Source organism: Rhinolophus ferrumequinum, chromosome 16, assembly GCF_004115265.2.
Source record: "Rhinolophus ferrumequinum isolate MPI-CBG mRhiFer1 chromosome 16, mRhiFer1_v1.p, whole genome shotgun sequence".
Classification (NCBI taxonomy): domain Eukaryota; kingdom Metazoa; phylum Chordata; class Mammalia; order Chiroptera; family Rhinolophidae; genus Rhinolophus; species Rhinolophus ferrumequinum.
Genome location: NC_046299.1, coordinates 62,974,866 through 62,999,096, shown reverse-complemented (window position 1 = coordinate 62,999,096; position 24,231 = coordinate 62,974,866). Strand labels below are relative to the sequence as shown.

At 37.2% G+C, this 24,231-nt stretch overlaps 1 protein-coding gene across 6 annotated transcripts in view; it reads right to left on the bottom strand.

Annotated features, from left to right (window-relative positions):
* Nucleotides 1-24,231, bottom strand: part of MAPK8 (mitogen-activated protein kinase 8) — a 106,524-nt gene that overhangs the window by 65,477 nt on the left and 16,816 nt on the right. Inside the window, exon 1 of one of the 6 annotated variants that reach the window (XM_033130175.1) lies at nt 13,042-13,060. The exons of the other annotated variants lie outside the window; for them this stretch is intronic. The gene's annotated coding sequence lies outside the window, so the exon portion shown is untranslated. Of the gene's footprint in view, nt 1-13,041; nt 13,061-24,231 lie in introns of those variants that run through there. 6 annotated transcript variants of the gene reach the window in all.

Below are 24,231 nucleotides of genomic sequence, written 5' to 3'. Positions count from 1 at the left end.
TCAATATGCTTTTGTTTAAATTTATTACGCAATTATTTTCCATTCTATGTCTGATTATTACTATTTTCTAGCAGGACTGCTCCTGACTCCTGTTCACAGTTCTTAATTTTTTTGTGTTTTAATTTTTGACTGTCAGTCGCTCTCCTTCCTTGGAATATTACCGGGAAAACTTTCAGCCCTGGGATAGAGATGAATTTCTCCAATGAGAACTTGTATTTGCTTCTACCAAGAACCTGGAAACACTGCCAGAATATGATCACTACCGTTATAAGGATAAATACAAATTAAATTATCTTAGGAAAATATTTTCGACCACCTAGGTGGTATTAAAATCACACTGCAAGCTCACATCAGCAGGCTGTTCAAAATTCTCAGCAATGATCCTGCCCCCACATATCTAGATTAATGGTTCTCAAAGTATGGTCCCAAACCAGCAAAATGAGCATTAGTAGGAACTTGTTAGAAATGTAAATTCTCAGGCCTTATGCCATACCTACTGAATCATAAACTCTGGGAATGACACCTGCAATCTGTGTTTGAAAGAGCCTCCTGGTTGTTCTCATGTGTATTAAAAACCGAAAAGCACGGAGAAAATCAATTTCCCTTTCAGTCTTGAAGGATGGTGGGGTATGTGCGGGTTTCCAGTTCAGGCCTCTAAGGCTCATAGCTTGCAGGGGAAGAGGATGACTTATTAGACTCATCACCTCGAAAAAACTTATAGTTTCCTCAAGTTCTTCAATGCTTCCTGAGGCTGACGAAAGGAAACTCAAGTTTAAAAGGTCTCGCAAATGTCCCCTGAATGAAAGCCAGTTTACGTGTCACACACTTAACTTCTCAGAAATTCTGTGCCTTCACTTAGTTTCTGTTTCCTCTGAGAATTTATTTTACTTGGTACTTTAGCTAGGGTTTCCTTTTAATATTTTATTGTGAAATAATAATAGTTTTATGGGTAGTACAAAGAGGTCCCATGTCCCCTGCACCCAGTTTCCCCAAAGGTTACATCTTACTGTAACTACAATATAAAATCAAACCTAGAAAACTGACCCTGGTACAAAGTGTGTGGATAGTTCTGGATGACTTTACCACGTGCAGATCTGTGAGAGTCCTACGTCACAATCAGGACACAGAACAGCCCATCAGCTCCAGGACTGTCCTTTACAGTCACATCCACCTCCCTCGCCACGGCCCCACCTTCATCTCTGCCAACAACTAACCTGTTACCTCCATTTTTATAATTTTGCCATTTCCAGAATGTTATACAAATGGAATCTTACAGTTACTTTTTGAGAGTGCCTTTTTTCACTCAGCATAAATGCCTTTAAAATCTCTCCAACCGGTTGCACATACCACATTCCTCTTTTATTGCTGAGTAGTATTTCACAGTATGGATACACCACAGATGAGTTTAATCACCCATCCAATGTAGGACATTTTAGTTAGTAGTTTTTGGCTGTTATAAATAAAACTGTGATGAAAAATCATGTATGTACACGTTTCTGTATGGACAGTTTTCCTTTCTCTGGGATAAATGCCCAGGAGTGTAATTGCTGGGTCATATGGTAAGAGTGTGTTTAGCTTTTTAAAAACCTGCCTGACTGTTTTCCAGAGTGGCTGTACTATTTTACATTCCTACCAGCAGTGTATGAGACCAGTTTCTCTGCATCCTTGCTAGCATTTGGTATTGTCACGTTTATTTTAATGGTTCTAATTGGTGTGTGGAAATCTCTCACCATAATCTTAACTGGCATTTCCTTTATGGCTAGTGATATTGAATGTGTTTTCACGTGCGTATTTGCCATCCACACATCTTCAGTAAAATGTTTCTTCATGTCTTTTGCCGATTTTCTAACTGGACTGCTTTTTTACTGTTGAGTTTTAAGAGTTCTTTATATATTTTAATTATGAATCCTTTGTCAGACAGGTGGTTTGCAAGTATCTTCTGCCAAATCATAACTTGTCTTATCATCCTTTTAACAGCGTCTTTCACGGAGCAAAATGTTTTTAATTTTCGTGAAGGACAGTTTATTGATATTTTTTTCTTATATGAATTGTGCTTTTGGGGTCATGTCCAAGAACTCGTCACCAAGCCGTAGGTCCCAGAGATTTTCCCGTTTTCTTTTAAAAGTTTTATGGCCTAGGTTTTACATTTAAATTTATGATCAATTTTGAGTTAATTTGTACATAAGGTGTGAAGTTCAGGTTCAAGTTCATCTGGTTTCCTATAGCTATCCAAATGTGCCAACACCATTTGTTGTAAAGACTATCCTTCCTCCAATCTCTTTTGCATCTGTCAAAAATCAATTGGCCTTTATTTCTGGGTTTCTAGTCTGTTCCGTTGACCTATAGGTCTATCTGGACGCCAATACCACACTGTCTTCATTATTCTAGCTATATAATAAAGTCCTGAAATCAAGTGATTCTTCCCACTTTTTTTTTCCCAAAATTGTTTTAGCTACTCCAATCCCTTTGTCTTTCCAAATAAATTTTAGGATGATTTTCTCTACACCTACAAAAATATTTTGCTGAGATTTTGTTTAACTTTTATATCCAATTAGGGAAAACAGACTTCTATACTATGTTGAGTCTTCCAACCTATGAACAAAGTATGTGTGTCTTCATTTATTTAGGTCTTAGATTTATTTCATCAGCATTTTACAGTTTTTGTATACACATGCTTTCATTTTTTTTGAGTCACTGCAAATGGTACTGTATTTTCAGTTTCCATTTCCACATGTTCACTGCTAGAGTATATAAATTAGTTTTTGCATGTTGGTCTTGCTGAACTCACTTATTAGCTCTACAGGCTTCTGTTTTAAACATACTATTTGGCATTTTCTACACATAAGATCATGTCATAGGAAACAGGAACGGTCTCATTTTTCCCTTTCCAATCAGTATGCCTTCCCGCCCCCCACATCTTATTATGCTGGCTGGAACTCTCAGTGTTATGATGCGTAAGAGCAGTGAGAATGAATATCCTTGCCACCTTGTTCCCAACCTAGGCAGGAAAGCATTCTTTCAAGTATGACAGTAACTGCATGTTTTCTGTACTTTTTTTTTTTTTTTATTATCAAATTGAGGTAGTGCCCCTCTTATTCCTAGTTTTCTCAGATTTTAGTCATGAATGATATTAAATTTGGTCAAACGCTTTCTCTGTGACAATTGATATGATTGTGTGATTTTTCTTCAATATCTTATTAATACAGGTCATTACACTGACTTATTTTCAAATATGAAGCCAACCTTGCATTCTTGGAATGAAGTCCACTTAGTCATAGTGTATTATTTTGTACATATTGCTGAGTTATATTTACCTATATTTTGTTAAGAAATTTTCTCTTCTATGCTTATGAAGGATATTGGTCTGTATTCTTTTTTGCTATTGTGTTTGCCTGGTCTTGGTAGCAAGGTTAATACTAGTTTCATAAAATGAATTAGGAAGGGTTCCTTCATCTTGTATGTCCTGGAAGAGATTGTATAGAAATAGTGTGAATTCTTAAAGCATTTGGCACAGCTCCAGCGAGACTACTCAATTCTAGTTTTCATTTTAAAATTACAAACTTAATGTTTTTAACAGTTATAAGGCTATTCAAATTATATCATTTTGTACAAGTTGTGGCAGCTTGTGCTTTCTAAACAACTTTTTTCATTTCATCAAAGTTGCTGAAACTCTGTTGAGGATTTCTGTTTTTCCATTTGTTTTAAGTGTGTTTGTTGAAACATTTTCTGACGGCTATTTTAAAATCTTTGTCAGTTTATTCTGACCTCTGTGTTATCTTGGTGCTGGCATGTATTAATTGTCTTTTGTAATTTGATCTGACATATTTCTGGTCCTTGACAGAAGATATTTTCAGTTGAAAAGTAGAGACTTGAGGTATTATATTAAGAGACTCTGGATCTCATTTAAATATTCTACTCTAGCAAGCTTCCTGACATTGCTCTGGTGCGGAAGGACACAGCCGCATTACTGTCTGGCAGGGTGAAAATGCAGGCTCCTCACTAGGTTTCTGCTGACCACAGGTGAGGGGGAGGGAAGGACGGACTCTTTCTCGGGACTGGGTGAAGGTTAGAGTTCAGGATCCTCACTAACACTCCCTTGCTAGGAGGACTGCGTGGTTCCTCTTCCCATGTCACCTCCACTGACACTGGGGGGAGGCGTTCCCTTACTACACCTGAGGAGGATGAAGTCTAGAGCCCCACTTGACTTTTGCTAATCAGGGTGATTTTCTTCTGTGTATTTGCCTGGGGTTGAGTGGTTACTGTTTAAAAGCTCTCTGTCACATGAAGTTATCCCTTCCCCGGTCCTTGGCTAGAGAAGACAGACTTTTCCTGGGGCTTTTATTTGTCTGCGCCCAATATTTCTGGGTTGCCAGCCTCTACACACCCATTCTAAAATATAGGAGGATCCCAGTGGTGCCTCCAAAAAAAACAAAAACCAACAACAACAACAACAACAACAACAAAAAAAAAATATAGGAGGCTAAGAAAATTCATGAATTTTGCCGTCATATTATTTGGGTCCTGAGGTCCTAACACGATCTACCCTCTTCTCTTCTCTCCACCTTTCAAACTCTTGTATTTGTTTTATACATGGCAAAGGCTTTTTTGCTGTATTTACATGGAGGAACAGGGAAAACCATATCTATTCCATTTTTCTGGAAGCAATAGTCTAATATTGCCATCACTTTTAAATTTACCTTTATATTTTCTTCAGGGTTAGGCTTGGTAGAGGGAGGGTGGGAGGGTGTGTGTGTGTGTGTGTGTGTGTGTGTGTGTGTGTCTGTATGCAAGTGTGTGTGTGATATGTGTTAAAAAAAAATCTGATCTTGAACTCAAAGAAATGTTCCTAATTCATTTCACTCACATGGCTTCCCCTTAACTCAACAAATACTGGGTCATCTTACTTATTTCACAAAATATTTAGGATTGACTTTCTAGCAGAAAATAATAAAGAATCCAAAGGCTTGCATACTGGCTGACTCACAAGTCAAACTGAGGAAGCATCCAATAGTTAAGAGAGTCGACCATAAGGAAATAAATTGGGGAATTCACAGAAATACTGGATCATGCCATGAAACTGGGAGTTCCTGATAAATTTATCTAAAGCTCTAATATTTCCTACTGTTTATTCTCTGCATATTTTACTCTGAGAGATAAGTGTTAAAGTCTCCTACTACAATCCATCAATTAAAAAGAGACGCTTTCTGTTTTGTTTACTATTTTATGCCTTGAATTCTACCACATGATATTATTATTATTATTATTATTATTATTATTATTATTGGTTTCCTTTACAATTTCGTAACTTTTTTTTAAACGTTCATGAAATTGTTTTTAACTTTTAACATTTCTCCATCATTTTATTTTAGATGATTTTCTTTTATCAAAAGTTACCCAGATCTTGTTTTTTGACTCTATCTGGATTTTAGTGGTCAGAATAGGAAACAGAATGAGAGACATGAAAAATCATATCACAATCTTGCCTAAAATTCCTGAATTCCTACAGCATTTTAACTTGTGTCAGCAATTATAACTACATGATTTTGGCATATTTACATACATGCTCTCTCCATGGGACTATAGGCATTTGGAAGGCAGAAAAGTTTTTACTTTTTAAAAAAGTTTCTCAAAGTATTTAGCACACTGCACCTTGTGTACAGAAGATAGTTAATAAATACATTTTGAATTTGAATTAATCACAAAGATTAATCTCGCAGCACTGTGAGGCTAGGGAACACATAAACACTGAGATCCTAGTTATCGAACAGTCTGCCAGTCAGACGTGTATGCTAACAATGGCGACCAACAAGATATTCCAGGAATGAACAGAAGAATTGCTTTGGTTAAATACATGATGAAAAACTAATTAACTAGTGGGAAACCAAAAGCAGATGGCCAATTTGGCAGCAATTTTAAATGGGGAGTAGCTCTTTAGGAATAAAGACAACAGGGAGTTATAAATAGTACCAGAACATGTAAACTCAAAACTCAAAACTAGCTCACAAAATCTGTACAGTTTTACAAATGTATATAGAGAAGCAAATCTGTTACCCTAAACTTTCTAAGCTTAAGCTGGACCATATTTTACCTATAATAATCATCATGTGACCTTTTGTTTATTCTGATACTGTTCTATTTTACCAACTCTTTAATTTGTATTCCTTAAATGTATCCTGGGTAACTGGAGAGATTGGGGGTACACCACAAACAACAAACATGCTATGTTCAGTGGGAAATCCACCTAGAATTCAAATATTACAAACCCACATATCCAATAATCCAGGTTTATAACTGATAAATTTATAGCACATTTTCCAATAGACTTTTATGTATGGCATCACCATCGTTACTCTGCCTCTTTCACTTCCATCTCCCTACTGCCTTCTCTTGCAAACAGCAGTAAGGAAAAGCTATAAAAACTGCAGTACTTGCCTTGTGAGGCAAATTAAGACTGCAATTAACTGAAGCTTTTACTTCAGGTCAAGTTAGTTATTTTGGGAACTGGGCTTAGCTGCCACCATCTCAAAGGAAAGAATGAGACAAAATTTAATTCATCATGACTCTCATTCCTCATTTCATTAAAAAAAAAAAAAATTACTGCCCAACCAAATGCCACCACTGTCATCCCCGTGGACTTCTACACCTCTGAACGGGACCAAGGCCTCCCCTCCTCATCCTCCGAAACCTTTCTGTGGAGCCACCAGAAATGCAGCTCCAAATTCCTCGACATCCTCAATCTTTTTTCTAAGCATTTGCTTAGCTTCTTTATTCTGAAATTAAACCTTGTCTTCTCTCAAAACACCCCTTCCCATGTTCCTCTCTCCAATGGTGGTGCAGCCCAGCGCTACCATCCTTCCCAAACGCCTGTAAGACATACACACGCAACTTGCTCCTTTAAAGCCCGTTACTCAGCTATAACACCCAGTTTCCCTCCTTGTTGCTATGATCCACTAACTTCCCAGTCACCCTCCTCATTTGCTGAGAACAGTCAGACCACCTAAAGTCCTCCCCTTTACGCTAAGCCCTGCTGTCATCTGAGTGATAACAACATCCTTGAGACCAAACTCTCCAAAACAATGGTTTTTCAGTTCTTTGACATCTACAACAATCATCTACAACAATCAATTTCTCCACCGAACCCTAGCCTCTAATTCTTGTGGTTACCACTTGGGGATCTAGTCATCATTCGAAACTGACCCACCTGCAGAAAATGTGTTTCAGGTATACCCCTCTTATTACAATCTCTGGTAGCTTACTTATAAACCACCTGCACATTCTTCAAGCTCAGATGGTCTTCTAGTACCATAACTTTCTACCTTCTCCCCATCTGTCTTCCTTTTACTATATTCATTTATTTTCTTAGGCAACCTAAATTCCATGCTCCATTCTGTTGAAAATACTTTTATGAATACCCTAACCTTCTTAGATTACTGTCTTGCAAAATCCCAAGCAAGCCTAGATCAACCCAGCTATTTGCTTTCTCCATACTTATGCCCAAGTGCAAATAGAAAAAGTAACCCAATAGGACAGATAAATACAACTATCATTTCATGATCAACCTCAATGAAAGCACAATAATGCTCTTTACTTTCCACTCCCTACATTTATTTCTTCATTCTCTTCAAACCTCTAATCCCTATCATTTCCTTCTCCTCACAGAAGAGAGGCTATCAAACAAGAAGTCTTGTAACTTCTAGCAACCCAAACACCTTATATATACTTAATTAACATCCCCTAACCTGGCTTCTACCGACATCAAACAGGTCTCTCTAAGACTACCAAAGTGATATTTTGCAGTCCACATTTAACTTATTTTTCAATTACAGTTGACATTCAATATTATATTAGCTTCAGGTGTACAGCATAGTGGTTAGATATTTATATAACTCATGAAGTGATCCCCCTGACTAGTCTAGTACCCACCTGGCACCATACATAGTTACGACATTATTATTGACTCTATTCTCTATGCTGTACAATTCACATTTAACTTGATCTTGCAGAAGTACTGGACATAGTTGATCAACTAAATCCTTGAAACACTCTCTTCTCTCGTGTGGTAGGTTGAAATACGCTCTCACAAAGATATGAACCCCTAATCCTTGGGGCTGATGTTATATGTTGAATGTGACACAGAAGTACATATTTGGTTTAATCCCTGGTTCCTAAATATAGTTCCTAAAATGCTTGGAATCTCTGGAGTGGTAAAAGAGTGTCTTTTGTATGCTAATGAGATGACTGGGGGCTGGGGGCTCATAGGTGGCTTCAAGATAGGTGCTAATTGCTAGCAGAACCAAGGCAAAACTGGAGGGTTGGAGCTTCCAACCCTACTGGAGACCTCCAGTGAGGGGAGCGTGGCTGGAGATTGAGCTAATCACCAAAGTCCAGTGATTGAATCAAATGTACCTACATAATGGCACCTCCATAAAAACCCCTAAACGATAGGGTTCGGAGAGCATCCAGTTTGGTGACCACAGCAAGGGGCTGGGAGGGAGCGTGCTCATAGAGGCCCCGGAAGCTGCACACACTCCTCCTCCCCACGCCTGTCCTGTGCGTCTCTTCCACCTGACTGGTCTGAGTTGCATCCTTTACAATAAACCAGTAATACTATGTAAGGTGCTTTTCTGAGTTCTGTCAGCTGTTTCTAGCAAATTATCAAACCTGAGGGAACAGGTTATGGAGAACCACCCCCACTTCGACTTTGGAGTCATTTGGTCAGAAATACCAGTGGCCCAGACTTGCAACTGGCATCTGAAATGGTGGTAATCTTGTGGGACTGAACCCTTAACCTGTGGTGTGTATACTAACTCCGGTAGTTAGTGTCACAATTAAATTGTAGGATACCCAGTGGGTGTCTGGAGAGTTGGACAATTGGTTGGTATGAGGGAAAAACGCATACATTCAGTGTTAGAAGTGTTGTGTAGGTAAAAACAGAGCAGAGTAAAGCTTTAGCAGATATGATTAAATTAAGGCTCTTGAGATGAGATTATCAAGGATTATCCAGGTGTACCCTAAATGCCAGCACAAATGTCCTTCTAAGGCGGAGGGAGATGAAACACAGAAGAGGAGGCGGCAATGTGACCAGAGGCAGTGACTGGAAAGGTGTGGCCCCAAGTCAAGGAATGCTGGCAACCACCCAAAGCTGGAAGCAGCTCTGCAGAGAGCACGGCACTGCCAACACCTACTGATCTCAGCTTCACGGTACTACTGATTTCACACTTCTCATCTCTGCAACTATGAGAGAAGAATATACATTTCTGTTGTTCAAGCAGCCCCAGGAAACTCTTACTCGGTGGCTTCTTTAGTAATTTTTTAATAATTCACTGTCCAGATTTGCTGAAATCAGCTCTTCTTTGGCTCCTTTAATGACTCACCACCCTCCCTACCTGGATATTAAGGGGGAACTGCTCTTTCTATATTCCTTTGGTTATATTCCTTTCCTCTGCTTAATTTCACCCCCCACACACAGCGATCACTACCTCAATAAAATACATGCAAATGTACTTTCAACTCTGATCTCTCATTCTGATTTCAAACCCGACTGTCTACGTGATATCTCCATTTGGATGTTCCAAAGGCACCTCCAATTCAGCATCTCCCAAAACAGAACCTGGTCCTCTTCCGGTGTTTCTTGCCTCAGCAACTGGTATTCTGCTCCCACCTACCACGTTAGCCTTCCCTCAGGCCCTTGGGCTGTGCAAGACCCCTCCTGATAGCTTCTGCATAAGCCTTCCCTCAGCCTAGACTGCTCTGCGCATGTTTTATTCAGCCTACTTCCTCTCCTTACTACTATAAGGTCCTGCTCATCCTTCAAATCTCAAGTTTCAGCTCAGCTCCCAACTCTGCAATCTAAACTGGGTGCCCTTATACATTTCCATGACACCATGTTCTTCTCCACTGTATTTTATCAGAGTTCTCACTGTTCACTTACTTTTGTGCTTGATTCTCTTCACTAGACTATCCACTCCAAGAAGGCAGGGAATTCTTGTTTTATTCATTCTGTATACTGAATGCTTAAGCACAGCACCTGGCACATAGGAAGCACCCAGTCATACTTGCAAACTGAACTAATGAAACATGAAATCTATTACTTCCAGTATGAGTGTCCTAGAAGTCACCTGATCTAGCTTGTTTTTTTTTTAAGATTTTATTGGGGAAGGGGAACAGGACTCCACTGGGGAACAGTGTGTACTTCCAGGCCTTTCCTCCAAGTCAAGCTGCTGTCCCTTCAATCCTAGTTGTGGAGGGTGCCGTTCAGCTTCAAGTTGTTGTCCCCTCAGTCCCAGTTGTGGAGGGCGCAGCTCAGCTCCAGGTCCAGTTGCCGTCTCTAGTTGCAGGGGGCACAGCCCACCATCCCCTGTGGGAGTTGAACCGGCAACGTTGTGCTTGAGAGAACGGACTCCAACCAACTGAGCCATCCGGGAGCTCAGCGGCTGCTCAGCTCAAGGTGCAGTGTTCAATCTTAGTTGCAGGGGGCGCTGCCCAGCATCCCTTGCAGGAGTCGAGGAATCACACCGGCAACCTTGTAGTTGAGAGCCCACGCTCCAACCAACTGAGCCATCCAGGAGGCAGCTCAGCTCAATGTGCCGTGCTCAATCTCAGCCGCAGGGGGCGGAGCCCACCATCCCCTGAGGAACTCTAGGAGCTGAACCAGCAACGTTGTGGTTTAGAGCCCACTGGCCCACGTGGGAATCGAACCGGTAGCCGTCGGAGTTAGGAGCATGGAGCTCCAACCACCTGAGCCATCGGGCAGGCCCTTGCTTTCCTTTTTATATTTAGTTACTGAGGCTGCTAATATTTTAACCCTGATCCACAGCAATTTAGATTTTCCTAAAGAAAAATATTTCATTGTCCAGTATTACCTACTTAAACTGTGTTCAGTTCTTTTAAAACAATAGTTCTTGAAGCAACTCTAAAAATAATAATTAATAAAGTTCACTTCTGCTTCTGGCATGGTGGAGTATTGGGATCAGATTTATCCTCTTTCAGTAACTAGAAAATAGAGAAAATATGATACTGTTATCAGATACTGGACAAGAGATTAGGTCTTCAACCCCTAAAAGAACGAAGCAAATTAGTTAAGCCCTATGACTGCCCTGCCATTCTGACCGGAGGCCATTTCCAGACCGCTGTGCAGAAAGGGCCACCCCAAACAGAGAGTTAACAGCTTCACTGGGATGAGGAGCCACATCAGGAAGATGAAGATGACTGGAGTACTGAGGGCAGAGCAGAGAGAGGAGAGCTAGTCAGAGGGGACTGAGCTCCAGGAATCAGCGCAGGGGTCCTCTCAGGTCTTTGGCTGAATACTAATTTACATAGCATAAGGCAAAACTCCACAAGTCTGAGCAAAAGATGAACAATTCCCAGAATCATTCAGAAACAAGAATAAAAATTACCACAGACTTCTCTTCTGAAACTATGCATGTCAGAGACAAGGAAACTATAGCTGTAAAGGGCTCAAAGACAAAATGTCAATACAAAAATACCTGTTATTTGCCTTTTTCACTCTCAACCTCTCACAAATGCATAGTTTTCCAGATGCTAAGAGACCTGTGATTCATAGATTACATTATTTTTTCTTTCAGAAAAATTACTTTCATTAAAAAGTTATTTATGTTAATTTCCTGTTGTTTTGCAAATAAGCTGATATACTTTAAAGTTCATAATTTTAATTTCTAATAAGGTAAATTTTGATAGGCATAGCCCACAAAAGAAAAACCTATTTGAGATCCTCAACAAATTTTAAGAATGTAAAGCTAGTCCAAGACTAACAAGTTTAAGAGTCACTGCTTTAGGATTAGTGGTCCCATCGAATGAGTGTTCCCTTGTGAACCACAGTGCATGCAGGAAAGTATTCCATTACAAATTCAATTTCTAGTAAATACACACCTTTCTCGTTTTATCAGTCTCGGTAATGCATATCTTTAAAAAGAATTTGTCCATTTCATCTAAGTTGTTTAATTATTAGTATATACTTGTTCATATTATACCCTTAATCAGCAGGATATGTTGTGATGTCCCTCTTTCATTTAGATATAATTTGTGGCTTGTCTCTTTTTTTAATGATCAGTCTGGCTTCAGACAACAATTTTTTCCCTCAAAATTGTTAATTGTATACATTTTGACACCTGAACACCTGAGACAGATGCGGTTTTGGTGATTGCCCTGAAAGCCCTCATAACACACTATGGCAATGAAATATAACAACATTTAGGAGATCTGCAGAGCTCACTGAACCAGTGTTTTTCAAATGACTGATGCATGGGCAAAAGATCATTTAAATGCAAAACAGACCAATGGATTTAAATATTAATATCGTAGAGTATGAAAAATGTATTCATATAATTTCGGATTTCACAATGCAGTGAAATTGTTGAATTTTGATGTATTATTAAAGAGGAATATCCAAATTATCTGTATGATGACATGGCAAGTACACATAAGCACTTCTGCTGTATCCTGAAAAATAACGGTTGCTTGAAGAAAAAGCGCTTGTGTCACGATATGAGTTGTGAGCCAGTTTTTCATGGAACACCATTTTTACTTAAAAGAATGACTGACAAACTATTATTTGGACTAGGGTAACTGGAAGACATTTTCTTGAAAATGAACAAAATGAACCTATTACTTCAGGGAAAACAAATGATAGTATTTACTTCCAACAATAAAATTCAAACTATCGAGTGAAAATTAAAAATTTGGAAAATTTGTACCTGCTGCTGTGAGCCTTGAAGCTTCCCAAGATTTTTCTGGTAAGATAGGTAGTGAAATCAACAAATGATTTTTTTGATATTATATAATGTAGCGGCTCTTAAACTTGTTGGTCTCAGGACCCCTTATGCTCTTCAAAGTTACTGAAGATCCCAAAGGACTTTTGTTTATGTGGATTATATCATTATTTGCTATATTAGACATTAAAACTGAGCATTTAAAAATTTTTAAACTTAATAAAAAAACAATAACAAACCTATTACATGTTAATATTAGTAGCATTTTGATGGAACATAACTATTTTTTTTTTAATTCCAGTGAGAAGAGTACCTCTGTTTCACAAATCCCTTTCCTGTCTGGCTTAATTTCAGACAGCTGGATTCTCTTATGGGTTTCTGCATTCTCTCTGCTGCCACATCACAGGTCACGTCACGTGGTCTCTGGAAAACTCTTGAGAACAAGCATGAAAAAGGCAAATAACAAATTACTATGAAAACGGTTTCGACTTCATGGAACCCTTAAAACCCCTTCCTGTATTTTCCACTGTTAGAAGAAAGTTAAGAGATGGTAATAAACCTTAGTAGACTAAGGTACAAAGACGTGTTGCAAATCTTATCTTATAAAAACTCTTGCTCTGTTAAGCGACAGATTTCTTTTAAACAAAATCTATTTTTTTGGGTTTTATCCCCAATCAATTCAAAGCAGTTATCACTAAAGTAGTCCCCAATTCATGTATGCTAATACTACTTTGGGATCCCTTATAAACATCTAAATGTATATGTGAGCATGTGTATATGACAATATATAATCTCTCACACACATGCATAACATATATGGAAAGTAATACAGCAAAATATTATTAGCAAGATTATGGGTAGTTTTGGTCTTTTTATCTTTATTTTATTTTTCCCCAACATTCCATGTATATGTATTTGCATTTAATTTTAAAAACATAAATGAAAAAGTACTTCCTGCTACTTTCTTCCTTTCATTAGCACTGAATAATATTCTTTCAAAAGGAATGTGCCCTGAACTTAGGAAACCAGCAGGTCTTAGTAACTACAAGGAGGCAGAGAACAAGGAGAAAATTACGCCAGGAAATATGAGGCAGTGGACCCCATGTTAACATATCAAAGAACTGGAATATAGAGTTGCGATCTGAGAATCTAGGACTGCCAGTAATATACGTTCTCATAAAATAATGATCCCAGCAGGAACTATGTACACAAATATACTTGTTATAAACATTTAGTTCTCTCTATCTTATGAAGTGTTTTCACTTTCCTTTCATGTTATCACAGAATATATACTATTTTAAAATTCATACTCTAAATGGATTTAATAAACTGTTTTTAAAGGAGACCTCAATCTTTTTGGAGATAATCACTATTCATGAAAATGTATGTCTCTTGGCCAAAAAGAATTGCAACAAAGGGCCAGTAACTCAAAGGAATGCAGTACAAGCTCTGAATTCTTCCAATTAGGAATCTCAAAATTGTATTATTAAATAACTGGTGTCTGCAAGGCCGTATCAAGGCATTACAGTACTAGATGTGGTGCCCCTCACACCATAATTAACATACAAAGAAGGGGAGAACAGGATTCAGAATTCCACACAACTCTTCTACTTAACCAGCAGAGGAAAGGCAGCACAAAGCGGTGGTTAAAACTCAGACTCTGAAGCAGACCATCTGGATTCAAATTAATTTTATCTGCCTCAGTTTCCATCTACAAAATGGAAGAGAGAGTAGGAGAATAAATAATATCTACCTACAAGGTTGTTAAAAGATTAAATGTGTTAATATTTGTAAAGTGTTGCTGGCGCATAGTAAATATTTGTTAAAGAAGAAGAAAATAAAAACCCTGAGGTTAAAGTTCAAATAGGTTGAAAATAAACAATAAAATAATTGTAGAGATGCAGAAAAGCCAAATCAGATAATTCAGAATACTGTATATACTCAATTTTCTAGTTTCTTAAAAAAGGTGCAGTAGCGTGGTGCTCAATTATCTCGTAACATAGCAGGAGTCCAAACTGCTAAAGTACAAATCACTTTCACGAACTTCATAAAAGAGTTTGCATATGTGTAATTTAAAGTGTCTTTATGCCTACGTAAACTGAACAAGAAAATGTTCTGTTTTTGAAACAAGGAGGTATCCGTTCAATACTAGCATGAACAGGAAGCCTTGGTTGCTCTGTAGACTACCAAAGAAAAGCAAAAAGGCTGATCCTGTGTTGCAAATCTGTTCAAAGTTTGAATGAAAGAAATGAACAATTACGTAAAATTAAGACTGAAACCAATTTCCTAAATTAATGGAGTGTTCCAGGCTGAGGCAGGGTAAGTACAAGTTGGAATGCAGACATTTCATTCTGCCAGAAAGCAAGGAAACACACTCAATGACCAACCAGATCAGACAAAAACGATAGAGCAATCACCTCAGGAAGTTCCCACTGGCCAAACCTGGGACATTGAGCATCAAAAAGAAAAGAATAATGACACCTAGAATGAGCAGAACAATAAGAAGAATTAGAGCAGAAATCAATAAAATTGAAAACAGGAAAACAGAGAAAAATAATCAATGAAAACAAAACTGGTCTTTTGAAAATATAAACTGAGAAAACTTTAGTTAGACTAAGCAAGAAAAAGAGAGAAAACAAATTATCAATATAAAAAAATGAAAGAGGGGACTTCATACTGAATAGCAAAGGAATTAAAAGAATAGTAAAGGCATATTATGAAAAGAATCCATGCCCACAAATTTGACAACTGAGATGAAACAGACCAATTCTGGAAAAGACACAATCTACCAAAATTCACACAAAGAGAAACAGATAATCTGAGGTCTATATCTATTTTAAAAAATTGAATCAATAGTTATTAACCTTTCCACACTGAAAGCAACAAGTCCAAATGGTTTCATTGGTGAATTCTAGCAAACATTTAAAGGAAAAAAAAAAATTATATCTCTATGATCTCTTCCAGAAAACAGAAGCAGAAGAAACACTCCCCATCTCATTCCACGAGGACAGCATTATCCTAATGCCAAAATTAGATAAAGACAATACAAGAAAACTACACACTAATACCTCTTACGAATACAGATGTAAAAATCTTCAACAAAATATTAGTAATCAAGTCCAATAATGTATAAAAAGAATTCTACACCATAACCAAGGAGGATCTACTTCAGGTATGCCAGGGCTGGTTCTAAAATCTATTAACGTAACCTACCACATCAACAGACTGAAAAAGAAAAATCTTATGATTATAACAATGGAAGAAGAAAAAGCATTTAACAAAAATCTAACACCTACTCATCTGTAAAAACTTTCACAAAACTAGGAATAGAGGGGAATTTCCTTAATTTGATAAAGACCATCTACAAAACAAAACAAAACAAAAAAACTCCCTGCAGTTAACATTATAATGACGAGAAACATTGTAACTTTTTCTCCAAGGTCAGGAATAAGGCATGTATTTGAACAAGAATAATCCTCTCACCACTCCTACTCAGTATCATACTGGAAGTTCTAATTACCGCAGTAACATAACAAGGGAAAATAAAGGGTATACAGATTGTGAAAGAAAATGTAAAACTTTTTGTTTGCAGATGTCATGATTATGTATGTAGGAATTTCCAAAGACTCAACAACAACAAAACTTCTAGTTGATATAATTGCTTCCATTTGGGTATGGGATAATAATTCTGACGCTGTTATACGTGTATACACACTGGAACTGAAAAATTAAGTAAATGGATGGCATATGGTATGGGAGGCAGGGTTCTCACTGATAGAGGAAATTGACTGATCAGTAAGGGGAGGATGCCAGAATGATCCACGTAATAATGGATTAGGGTTGAAGATAGTTAAGAATTCACATTTAACTTAATACAGACACAGATGGTTATACACAGAAATATTTATAGACATGTGTATAGACACATATTTATATATGTGTGTTAATATACACACACTCATTTTTTTCACTCTGTCCGCTGACTGTGCCTAAAAGAAACTACATCCCAGTAGCAACAAGCACAACTAGCACCCAGATCTTGGTTTCTAACAGCCCTCTGCAAAAAAATGGAAACAGGGCTCTTTGGAAAAATGGCTGACTCCAGAACTGGGGCAGTAAATATACAAGATGAACTGGGAGCATCTTATAGTGTCAGAAAGTAAGGAGGTCCTCAAAAACTTACACAAAAAACACCCACTTTGATGGAGGATCTCTCCATCAAATGAAAGATCTCTCAAAAGGCCAAAGCTGGAAGGAACAATTTGAGCAACAAAATAAAGTCATATTGGATTATAACCCAAAGTATAAAATAAATATCCATGAATCTATACTGACATTCATTGAATAAATGGGAAGAGAGACAAATCCCTCGTGCACAAGGATTCCAAATAATTTATGTTCTCCAAATAATTCCAAATAATTTATACTCTTTAGAAGGGAGAGCATAACTCCTCACTCTTCACTTGATCTTAGCCAAAAGGCCAAGAAGCGATGACTCCTCACTCTTTTAAGTGTAGGCTGCAAATAGTGACTTCTTCCAAAGCATATAGTACGGAAAGGGTGTGTGTTTGTGGGGGGTAACATTACAGGGGTGAAATCTGACAAACACTACCTCAGCCAGGTGAGCAAGGTCAACATCAACGGTCATAAATTATGTAAATAATAAGTTCTTTTGCTATGATGTAACAAAATGGTATTTTACCTCATTGTCTTCCTCCCCCAAACCTTTAACCACAATGTACAAATGAAAAAAAAAATCAGACAAATTGTAATAAAGTGGATCTGAAAAATACCTGATCAGTACTCCTCAAAGTCATCAAAAACATTCAAAGAATGTCTGGGAAACTCAAAGCCAAGATGATCATAAGGAGACATGACAACTAAATGTAAGGAGGGACCCTGGATGGAATAGCTGGAACAGAAAAAGGACATTAGGTAAAAACTAAAGAAAGCTGAATAAATTACAAACTTCAGTTAATAATAATATATCAATATTAGCTCACTAATTGGAATAAATGTATCACACCAATGTAGGATGCTGATAATAGGAGAAACTGGGTGCAAGGTATATGGAACTGTAATGTGTTTTCATTTTTGTTGTACATCTAAAATTTCTAAAAAAATTAAATCTACTGAAGAAAGGAACAGTGACTGAAATGATATAAACACACTGAAAAGACAAAAATCGGATACTGAAAGAGAGAAATAACGTTATTTGCCAACATTGGGGATAACAAGTAACAAATTTTCAGAGTTGAAATCACGTTCAGATTTCAGAGTTGAGTTTTCAAAGTTAAGCAGTTAATATAGCAAAAGAAAATAAGCATGTACACCTCATCTTTTTAAGAACTGTAGGTTAATTCCAGTTGACATGGGAAAGGTGTTTGAAACAGAGTACAGTTGGCTAATAGATCCAGAAGGATGACAGGGTTAGAAAAGCATCTCTTTCCAAGCCCAAACAAAATAACTGATTTAGACAAGACTCATTAATAGATGCTAAAAACATCAGGACAAAAGGCTGCTGGGACAGATTATTTGTAGGGAACCAAAATATCACTTCACTGATGAACAGCTGCTAATCACAGAGAGGAAAAAAAATTCATCTTAAAAATGGTTAGTAATTTGAATACCACTGCAACCAAATAACCACACTTCAGGCAAACACCCTGATGTTACATGTCTTGGTATGAATCAATGTAATGCACACAGGGGCATTTATGACAGAAAAACTAAATATAATCTAGCCATCAGACCCAACCTTTTTAGGTAACACAGTGGCTAGGGATACAAGATAAACACCACAAGGAAACAATCAGAATGTGGGAACATTCTACAAATGAGTGGCCTGATCTCTTCAAAAAGCCAATGTCATGGGGGGAAGAGGAGGTGGGGCAAATATGACTCAACTCTGGTTGGAGAAAATCAGGTACTACTGGACAACTGGAGAAACCTAAATTCAGACTAAACACTGTGTTGTTGTTTTTTTGTCCAAGTATGGCATTTGTAGCAGGATGTGTTTAATTTTAGGAGATGCTTGCTGCAGCATTTAGTGGTCAAGTGCAGAAAAAAAAAACAGTATCAAGAAATATACACACATATATAACAAAATGTTAACAACTGTATCCAAGTGGTAGTATTCAGGTGTTCATTGTACTATTATTTCCATTTGTATGTATATTTGAACATCTTAATAAAAACTGGAGGGGGTGTAAAAGAGGTCATTAAAAAACAAAAAGTGGCCAAATGGTCAGTTGTAAATCACAGAAAACAGTAACAGCACATTGTATGGACAGGTATAACAAAGAAATATGGATTTAAAATCAGTCTTCTGTGACATATACTTTGCATGAACATTAAGAAGGTAGCAGCATAAAAGAGGGAATCAGTTTAAAAAACAATTCCTATGTTCCAAAAGTTTAAAATACCAACCCAAACTCTGCTGATAAAAATCCTTTGAGACAGACACCTCCAATCTCTCATTTTTTAGGAAGAAGGGACTTACAAGAGGTAGCACTTTCACTTTTCAATTACAACGGTTATAGAGTGATAGAAGATTTTGTAATTTTGAAATTTCAGAAATACAGAAATGAGTTGGTGGATCAAGTTCACATACATGAACTCATGAAGACCATAAATTAATTTATGTACATAAATACATATGCAGATAGCATACTAAATCAAAATCAGTTACATTTCATGTATCTTCTATTAATAATGGGCTTCACAGAATTAAGTTCTCTCTGCAGTCCCTTACTATATACTAGTGGGTATACTAGTGGCGATGCTGCTTATAAGGCACATCCATAAGGTCAGTCCCAAAGTCAACCTCTTCATTTAAATGACTTAGAAGGCTCCCCTGGGGTTTCTCTGTGGAACACATTTTAAAATTTAACTCAGCATAACTGAATGGATACTTCTTTTTTTTTTTTAAGTTTATTGGGGTGACAATTGTTAGTAAAATTACATAGATTTCAGGTGTACAATTCTGTATTACATCATCTATAAATAAATCCCATTCTGTGTTCACCACCCAGAGTCAGTTCTCCTTCCATCACCATATATTTGATCCCCCTTACCCTCATCTCCCAACCCCCACACACCTTACCCTCTGGTAACCACTAAACTATTGTCTGTGTCCATGAGTTTTTGTTTCTCATTAGTCTTGTTCTTTTGTTGTTTTTAGTTTCTATACCACATATCAGTGAAATCGTATGGTTCTCTGCTTTTTCTGTCTGACTTATTTCGCTTAGCATTATACTCTCAAGTCCATCCATGTTATCACAAAGGGTCCTATTTAATCTTTTCTTACCGCCGAATAGTATTCCATTGTATATATATATACCACAACTTCTTTATCCATTCATCTATCGAAGGACATTTTAGTTGTTTCCATTTCTTTGCCACTGTAAACAAAGCTGCAATGAACATTGGAGCACACGTGTCTTTATGGATAAATGTTTTCAGATTTTTTGGGTAGACACCCAGGAGCCGGACTGCTGGGTCATATGGTAATTCTATTTGTAATTTTTTGAGGAACCTCCACACTGCCTTCCATAACGGCTGCACCACTCTGCATTCCCACCAACAGTGTATGAGGGTTCCTTTTTCTCCACAGCCTCTCCAACACTTGTTACTATTTGTCTTGTTGATGACAGCCATTCTGACTGGGGTGAGGTGGTATCTCATTGTGGTTTTTATTTGCATTTCTCTGATGATTAGTGATGTTGAGCATTTTTTCATATGTCTATTTGCCATTTGTATGTCCTCTTTGGAGAAATGTCTCTTCAGGTCCTCTGCCCATTTTTCAAAGGGACTGTTGTTTTTTTGTTGTTGAGTTGCATGAGTTCCTTGTATATTTTAGATATTAGCCCCTTATCAGAGGCACTGTTTGCAAAAATCTTGTCCCATTCAGTTGGTTGCCTCTTTATTTTGTTGATGCTTTCTTTTGCTGTGCAGAAGCTTTTAAGTTTGACATAGTCCCATTCATTTATTTTAGATTTTACTTCCCTTGCCTTTGGAGTCAAATTCATAAAGTGCTCTTGGAACCCAAGGTCCATAAGTTTAGTACCTATGTTTTCTTCTATGCAGTTTATTGTGTCAGGTCTTATGCTTAAGTCTTTGATCCATTTTGAATTGATTTTGGTACATGGTGACAGATAGCAGTCCAGTTTCATTCTTTTGGACGTGGCTATCCAATTCTCCTAGCACCATTTATTGAAGAGGCTGTCTTTTCTCCATTGTATGTTTTTTGCTTCTCTGTCAAAAATTATCTATATTTATGTGGTTTTATTTCTGGGTTCTCAATTCTATTCCATTAGTCTATGTGTCTGTTTTTCTGCCAATACCATGCTGTTTTGAATACTGTTGCCCTGTAGTACAAGCTAAAGTCAGAGAGTGTGATACCTCCAGCACTTTCTTTTTTCTTAAGATTGCTGTGGCTATTCGGGGTCTTTCGTGGTTCCAAACAAATCTGATGATTTTTTTGTTCTATTTCTTTTAAAAATGCCACTGGGATTTTGATGGTAATTGCATTAAATCTGTATATTGCTTTGGGTAATATGGCCATTTTAACTACGTTGATTCTTTCAATCCATGAGCACGGAATGCCTTTCCATTTCTTTGTGTCTTCTTCAATTTCTTTCAAAAATTGTCTTATAGTTTTCAGCACATAGGTCTTTCACAACCTTGGTTAAGTTTATTCCTAGGTATTTTATTCTTTTTGCTACAATTGCAGAAGGAATTGATTTTTGTATTTCTTTTTCTGAGATTTCATTGTTAGTATATAGGAATGCAATGGACTTTTGTATGTTGATTTTGTAGCAGGCAACTTTACTGTATTCGTTGATTGTTTCTAATAGCTTTTTGGTGGAGTCTTTAGGATTTTCTATACATAGCATCATGTCATCTGCAAAGAGTGACAATTTAACTTCTTCATTCCCAATGTGGATGCCTTTTATTTCTTTCTCTTGCCTGATTGCTCTGGCAAGGACGTCCAACACGATGCTGAAAAGCAGAGTTGATAGAGGACAGCCCTGTCGTGTTCCTGAACATAGAGCAAAGGGCTTCACCATTAATTATGAGATTAGCTGAGGGTTTGTCATATATGGCCTTTATTATGTTAAGGTATTTTCCTTCTATACCAATTTTATTAAGTGTTTTAATCATAAATGGATGTTGTATCTTGTCAAATGCTTTTTCTGCATCAATTGATACAATCATATGATTTCTGTCCTTTAATTTGTTTATATGATGTATCTCATTGATGGATTTGCAGATGTTGAACCATCCTTGTGCCCCTGGGATGAACCCCACTTGGTCGTGATGAATAATCTTTTTAATGCATGATGTATTCGATTTGCTAGAATTTTGTTTAGGATTTTTGCATCTGTATTCATCAGAGATATTGGTCTGTAGTTTTCTTTTTTTGTGTTGTCCTTAACAGGTTTCAGTATAAGGATAATGTTGGCTTCATAAAAATCAGTTGGGGTGTACTATCTCTTCTTCAATTTTTTGGAAGAGTTTGAGCAGGATTGGTATTAGATCCTCTTTGAAGGTTTGGTAGAATTCACTAGTGAAGCCATCTGGTCCCGGACTTTTGTTTGTGGGAAGGTTTGGATGACTGATTCAATTTCGTTACTGGTGATCGGTCTGTTTAGATTTTCCAGTTCTTCATGGTTCAGCCTAGGAAGGCTATATGTTTCTAAGATCTTGTCCATTTCTTCTAGGTTATTGAATTTGGTGGCATATAGTCCTTCATAGTATTTGTGGATGATCCTTTGTATTTCTGTGGCATCTGTGGTAATGTCCCCTTTTTCATTTCTGATATGTTTATTAGTCTCTTCTCTCTTTTTATCTTAGTGTGTCTAGCCAAGGGTTTGTCTATTTTTTTATTTTTTGCAAAGAATGAACTTTGTCACATTAATTTATTCTATTGTCTTTTTGTTCTCTATTTCATTTAGTTCTGCTCTGATTTTTGTTATTTCCTTTCTTCTGCTGACCTTGGGTTTCATTTGTTCTTTTTCTAGTTCTTTAAGGTGTAATGCGGTTATTTATTTGGGATTTTTCTTGTTTCTTGAGATAGGCTTGTAATGATATAAATTTCCCTCTTAAACCTGCTTTCGCTGCATCCCAAAAATTTTGGTAGGATGTATTTTCATTGTCATTTGTTTCTATGTATGTTTTGATCTCTCCTCTAATTTCTTCTTTGACCCGGTCGTTCTGTAAAAGTATGTTGTTTAATCTCCATGTGTTTGTGTTTTATCCTGCTTTCTTTTTGCAGTTGATATCCAATTTCAAAGCCTTGTGATCAGAGAATATCCTTGGTATGACTTCAATCTTCTTAAATCTGCTGAGGCTGACTTTATGTCCCAATGTGTGGTCTATCCTTGAGAATGTTCCATATACACTAGAAAAAAATGTATAGTCTGATGTTTTAAGATGAAGTGCTCTATGTATGTCAATTATGTCCATTTCATGTAATGTGTCATTTAGGGCTACTATTTCGTTACTTATTTTCTGTGTGGATGATCTATCCATAGCTGTCAATGATGTATTTAAGTCCCCTAGTACAATTGTGTTTTGGTTAATTTCTCCTTTTAGTTCTGTTAGTAGTTGCTTGGGTATATTTCGGTGCTCCTTGATTGGGGGCATAAATATTGATGACCGTTGTATCTTCTTGTTGTACAGTCCCCTTTACCATTATGAAATGTCCATCTTTGTCTCGTTACCTTTTTCACACTGAAGTCTGTTTCATCTGATATCAGTATGGCTACACCTGATTTTCTCTGGGTACCATTTGCTTGGATTGTCAATTACCACCCTTTCACTTTGAGTCTATGCTTGTCCTTGTAGCTGAGATGTGTCTCTTGGAGACAGCATATGGTTGGATTTAGTTTCTTGATCTAATCTGCTACTCTGTGCCTTTTAATTGGTGAGTTCAGTCTATTTACATTTAGGGTGATGATTGATATGTGAGGATTTCCTGTCATTCTATTTTTAGTTTTCTGGTAAGACTGTGTCTCCATTGTTTCTTTGCCTTTTTGTTGTTATCTATTATTTCTGTGTGGTGGTATTCTATGATGTTTCCCTCTGTTTCTTCTTTTATTACAGTATATAGCTCAGTTCTGGATTTTTTTTTTTTGAGTGGTTACCCTTAAATTTATGTAAAAGAAAGTTTGATATTTAGAGTACTCTATTTTCTTCAGCACGTTTACTTTCTCCATTCCAATATTCCGGTTCAGGCCTTTACTCTCCTCCTTTTCATGTATTAGTTGCTATAAATTGTCCCTGTTGATTAGTGGTCAAATAGTCTTCTTTAGTATTTCTTGTAGTGCAGGTCGGGTATTAGAAAATTCCCTCAGCTTCTGTATGTCTGGAAAGGTTTTTATTCCTCCTTCATATCTAAAGGATATCTTTGCTGGATATATTATTCTTGGCTCATAATTTCTCTTTCAATAGTTTGAATATTTGGTTCCACTCCCTCCTGAATAGTAGTTTCTGCTGA